Source organism: Mus caroli, chromosome 4 (assembly GCF_900094665.2).
Source record: "Mus caroli chromosome 4, CAROLI_EIJ_v1.1, whole genome shotgun sequence".
NCBI classification, from domain to species: Eukaryota; Metazoa; Chordata; class Mammalia; order Rodentia; family Muridae; genus Mus; species Mus caroli.
Genome location: NC_034573.1, coordinates 134296409 through 134302727, shown reverse-complemented (window position 1 = coordinate 134302727; position 6319 = coordinate 134296409). Strand labels below are relative to the sequence as shown.

The 6319-nt window shown below is 43.5% G+C and overlaps 1 pseudogene; it reads right to left on the bottom strand.

Moving 5' to 3' along the window:
* Positions 1-1629: 1629 nt before the first annotated feature.
* LOC110293450 overlaps positions 1630-6319 on the bottom strand; it is a 6629-nt pseudogene continuing 1939 nt past the window's right edge.

The following is a 6319-nucleotide window of genomic DNA, read 5'->3' as shown; positions in this document are numbered from 1 at the left end:
TTCTATCTCCAGCATTGCCTCACTTTCAGTTTTCTTTATTGTGTCTACTTCCCTTTTTATGGTTTTGTTCATTTCTGTCACCTGTTTGGATATGTTTTCCTGTTTTTCTTTAAGGACTTCTATCTGTTTGGTTGTGTTTTCCTGTTTTTCTTTAAGTACTTGGAACTCTTCAGCAGTGTTCTCCTGTATTTTTAAGTGAGTTATTAAAGTCCTTCTTGATGTCCTCTACCATCATCATAAGATATGCTTTTAAATCCAGGTCTAGCTTTCCGGGTGTGTTGAGGTGCCCAGGACTGGTTGAAGTGGGAGTGCTGGGTTCTGATCATGGTGAGTGGTCTTGGCTTCTGTTAGTAAGATTCTTACATTTGCCTTTTACCATCTGGTAATCTGTGGAGTTAGTTGTTATAGTTGTCTCTGGTTAGAGCTTGTTCCTCTCATGATTCTGTTAGCCTCTATCAGCAGATCTGGGAGACTAGCTCTCTCCTGAGTTTCAGTGGTCAGAGCACTCTCTGCAGGCAATCTCTCCTCTTGCATGGAAGGTGCACAGATATTTGGCATTTGGACCTGCCTCCTGGCAGAAGATGAAGGCCTGAAACTTGGCCTGTCCCAGAAGTTGTGTAGCTTCTGTAGTAGGCACTCTCACATGTGCAGACTAGTCTCAGAGGGATCCAGGAACCAAGATGGCTCCCCCAGGTGCTCCAGCAAAGCCCTCCCAGGTGGGTTGGATACCTCTCCTCTGGCAGGGAAGGTGCCCAGTTGTCTGGAGCCCAAAACGGGTTCTGCCCCAGAAGCTGTGTCACTTCTGCCTGGCTCCGAAGCTATTAGCTTCTGTAGTCCACACTCTCACCTTCACAGACTAGTCTCAGAGGGATCCGGGAACCCTGAAAATGTCTTTTTAATATGCAATCAATCACCAGTCCCAAGGGTAGCCAAATTGAGGGGGGTGCTCCTCTGAACCCAAGTGAGTGGGCCTGTCACCAGTAACCTTGACCTCATGAATGAAGAGGCAGAGCCTCATTTAGCAGGAGTATGGCCCAGGATGGTTTTTAATGGAACACACAGACTTCACTATTGGCATTCTGACAATTCATATTTATTCATTTAGAACATAAGTTAAAATTTAAGAAAATGGAACAGCATTTTCTTCCTTTTTTCATATTCACTCTATGAACAGGATTGGTAGAGAACAGTCCACCATGTAGATGCATCAGTCTACACAGTTAGGGCTGCAAGCCTTCAGTCAGTAGACATTTATTTCCCTCTTATCCTTTCCCCTGGGCCATGTACCAACTCAACATTTTCTTTCATGAAAACTACAAGTCATTTAAATTTGTAGTTGGGGCAGAAGCCTTCCTTACACTATCTATCTATCTATCTATCTATCTATCTATCTATCTATCTATCTATCATCTATCTAATCTATCACCTACCTGACTGTCCACCTCTCTCTCTCTCTCTCTCTCTCTCTCTCTCTCTCTCCCTCCCTCCCTCCCTCTCTCTTTCTCTGTGTGTATGTATATGTGTGTCTGTATCTCTTGCTCTCTCAATCTGCAGTGCTAGACATTTATACCAGAGCTTCATGTGTGGCAAGCAAGAGTTCTACCACACATTTCCAGACATCATCACCCTTCAAATTCCCTTTGTGAAATTCACAATGACATTTATTATTCTCCAGCAACAAGGTTTCTCTAAACTCTTCTCATGAAATAAAACCATGCATCCATGAAAGCCATCCTCCATATTATACCAGATCAACGGGGCTACCTGGTCTTCTAAATGCTTATTGTAGAGCAAGTTGTCATCTCAGAAAATGTCCCAGTGCATGCTCACTAACTATGCCTCTGGAAGTTGGGCAATGATCCCATTATCTGTTACATGGGGTAAAATTCCTAGATCCAAAAAGTGTTTGAATTCTAGATAGGCCTTGTTAAAAGGTCCAAGAAACCCAGGTAGCTGATTTTGTTCATGAACCTTTTGGGATTATTGTCAGAGCCAATCCACTTCTTGTATTTTACCCAGGTATATAGGGAAATATAAGCTCCTGACAATATGACATCTCTCTAGGAGATGTCAATGATTAGATACCTAAAAAGGCAGGTCAACGGGAAGTCTTTGGTGAGGAGTGGGTCATGTTGGTTCTGTAGATGTGATAGTAACTAGAAATTGATTGCCTGAAGGACTGGATAAACCAGGACTTGGGCCCAGATCTGTGGGAAGATCTGATCTGCCCAATAAGGTCTGGATTATGATATCTGTAGCTAATCCTCAGATGCTTTCTCCACAGACCACATCCTTAGAGGGGTCAGGCTTTCAGTAACTTTGGGAAATGGACTGAGGCATTTAGACAGTTCTGAGCAGCAAAAGGGTAATAGTAGTCGGGAAACATTCTGTACTTGAAGAGAAAGAGAAAAGACATTATGCTGATACGTGTAGAGGTGGGTGATTTCCATTTAAACATGCATGTAAGACTGAATTGGATTACTTCCTGAAATGACTAAAGAAGCAAGAATAGTTAATCCACCATTTTTTTTCCTTATGTGAATCTAAAGAATTTTCTCTGAGTCAAAACAGCTGGGATTCTCTATTTAGATTCCCCTGGTAATTCAGAGATGATAAGGCAAAATCATGTAACCTAAGAGCTATAGGCTCCAGGAGTTTAAATGTAGCCAAGGGAAAGATCTCTACTAGCCCTGACCTGGACTCTAGACCTTGTGAGCTGCCCAGCTTCGATCCCTCCTCTATTACCCTGAGGTCTTTCATTCCTTTTCATAGCCTCAAGTTGGTCTTGGTTAAGAGTTTTGCTGTGTGTGTGTGTGTGTGTGTGTGTGTGTGTGTGTTTGTGGTTTATTCTGCATGTTACCCACATCTGAAACCAACTCTTTGTTTGTGTTCTTATTCACTATTCAGCTCCCTCCCTTGACACATAGGTTCATAAATCAGGCATTTAGACAGTTCATAAATCAGGGATTGGGTCTTCTTGTTCTCCAGTGTATTCCCTGAACCTGGAGAGGGTCTGAAGCTAAGTGTGTGGACAGTAAATAGCTGTTGAGCCATCAGTGCTCTTACTCTCCACAGGAATTGGTGGCTTGGGTTATGTGCTATTGTTAATGGTTTTTGGTGCAGGGGAATACACTTGGACATAGGTGTGTTCCATAGATGGGACACAGTCATAGTTTGTGATTGAGAAAGGACACCATGACAACACCTCCAGCTATAGAACTACCATGGATATTTCTACCACCAGGTGGCAGTAAGTGATCTTTAAAAGCCAGAAAGAGGAGAAATTGCTCTCATGAGAAAATTTGGACATGCATCCACCCACCCAACTATACACCTACTAGTTCATTCACCAATTTCTCATTCATTCGCCCATGAATTAATTTTTGAAGAGTAAAAATGATAGCCAAGATGGTAGGAGTCTATCCCAAACCACAAATGTGTCATAACATAGGGCAGTGGTGGGAATTTAACAAAACAACCTAAGGGTATGTACTGGCTGGTTTTGTGTTAATTTGACAAAAGCTGGAGTTATCATAGAGAAAAGAGCTTCAGTTGAGGAAATGCCTCCATGAGATACAGCTATAAGGCATTTTCTCAATTAGTGATCAAGGGGGAAGGGCCCCTTGTAGGTGAGACCATCCCTGGGCTGGTAGCCTTGGTTTCTATAAGAGAGAAGGCTGAACAAGCCAGGGGAAGCAAGCCAGTAAGGAACATCCCTCTATGACCTCTACATCAGCTCCTGCTTCCTGACCTGCTTGAATTCCAGTCCTGACTTCCTTTGGTGATAAACAGCCACATGGAAGTGTAAGCTGCATAAACCCTTTCCTCCCCAACTTGCTCCTTAGTCATGATGTTTGTGCAGGAATAGAAACCCTGACTAAGACAGGATGAGACACAGGTGAGCATTCAGAGAGGTCACTGAGGAGCACAGGAAAGGCTGAAGAAAAGCAATGGCAATTTTCAAGCTGAATCTCCACAGATCCCTCTAAATCAGCCCAAAGTGGTAAAACAAAACTGTGATACCATTACTGGGGTATGGAGTAGAGGGGACAGGCATAGTGGTACCAGCCTCTAGAGTTAAGTATAATGAATGGGATTGACATCATTGTGGGACAGACCGGATAAGGTAGTGGCTGCGAGTGGAAGGGATGGGAGGAGAAGAGAAGGAATTGGAAGAAAGAAAAGAGAAATGAGTCATTCATACCCATTACTCTGGAAAATATGCCTGGACATTGATATTCACCATTAAACTGAAACAATGGCATCGATATGACTCTCAACTTTAATCACTAGAGAATGATTCTCATCTTATTTGCTTTGACTTCTGTTGTGCCCACCTCGGCTGGCAAGGAAGACACAACACGGTCGGATTTTTCTCTCTTTTTTTAAATTATTTTTAATATTTTTTATTACGTATTTTCCTCAATTTCATTTCCAATGCTATCCCAAAAGTCCCCCATACCCTCCCCCCAACTTCCCTACCCACCCATTCCCATTTTTGCAGATTCTTCTTAACAGCCTTTATTGCAGGAATGCCTCGATGCTGCTACGGGGGACCCCGGGCACCCAGGGAGCACTGCTTATATGCACCCCAGCACAGGAGAAGGCTCCGTGGCCTCCTGGGATTGGTCAGTCTTCTGGCACCTAATTTGCATGCACCCGCTCGGGAAGGGTTGGCGCCAGATTCGGACTAGCGCCTGCGCAATGGTGTTGTTTACCACAAAGGCACACCAGAAACCGGCACCATCCTAGAGTTGGCTTCCTATATCTCCCTCTTTTTTGTTTAATAAAATGAGGCTGGTCTAGGCCTGGGCAAATCTGTCCATCGGTCACAGCTCCTGTCTTAGGTCGATCCTTTAGCATCACAGCCGTACCTGTCATAAGGTTACCCTATCGCCTCCAGGCCCCTTGTGTTAGGTTGGTCTGTGCACGAGGAAAGTTGCCCGTCTCTGGATACCGTGGATCTGTGTGACTACATTTGCCAAATGACCTAGGGCTCTTAATTTTTTAAAGAGACCAGCCAAATATTAGGAGATGTGCCATCTTCAATTGCCAACAAAGCTTGGTAGACCACTGCTTTATGCTGAGCATGCTCTCTTTTTAGTCGACACAATGGCCAGATGCAGAAGACACACCCCAGGAGGACCACTGCTCCCCAGGCCAACATTCCTGCCCACTCCTTTAAAAAGGAGAAGGCATTGGTGATCCAGGAGGTGAAGTCTCCCAGGGTGACAGGGTTGAGTCGAGTGCCATTGAGTTTGGCAATCTGGAGGAGCAACTTTCTGGACAGCTGCTCTGCCTGGCTGACCAATTTCCTTTAAGATAAGCAATTTTCGTTTCAGCCTTTCTGGTACCCAAACCGGATGTTCTTTATCCTGTGGAAAAACACAAACAGCTCCCCTAGATCTCAAAATAACAGAATCTGGGCCATACCATTTACCAGTTAAGACATCTTTCCATTTTACATCATGTTGAATTACAGGCGAGGTCATGGCATGCCTGTCTGCAGCCAAGCGACCATGATCATCCAAAATTAAAAATTTAAGGTAAATAAAGCTAAAGATAATTGTTCTTTGGGTGCTCGTCCATAGGCAATTCCCTATTTTTGTTTTTGTAACAGTTCTTTCAAGGTGCGATGTGCTCTTTCCACAATACCTTGGCCTTGTGGGTTATAGGGAAGGCCAGTGGTATGACTAACTTGCATAGTTTCACAGAAGACTTGGAAGGATGTTGATGTATATGCAGGTCCATTATCAGTTTTAAAATTAGCTGGTTTTCCCCAAGCTGCCCATGCATCTAAGCAATGGCTAATAACATTGTGGATTTTTTCACCAGACATAGGGGAGGCATACATGATACCTGAACAGGTGTCAATAGAAACATGGACATATTTTAGTTTTCCAAAAGCTGGAACATGTGTAACATCCATTTGCCATATTTTTAGAGGGATCAATGCACGAGGGTTAATCCCAACATGGCGAGGGTGATGAAACTGCATGCACTGTGGGCATTGCAATACAACAGTCTGGGCTGAAGCCCGGGAAATATTAAATTTTTGCTGCAATGTGGCAGTGGGGACATGATACAATTGATGAAAACCTTTTGCAAGCTCTAATGGAGTAATATGAAAAATAAATTCCATACGAGTACTTGCATCTACCAGGGCATTCCTTTCAGTCATAGGGCCTGGCAGAGTAGAATGAGCCCGAATATGCTGAATAAAAAAATTTACTTTTCCTATTCCAACTCAAGTTTTGTAATTCTAACAAAATGGCACATACAGGGCTGGTAGATTTGATGGGTCCTGCAACTTCCAATG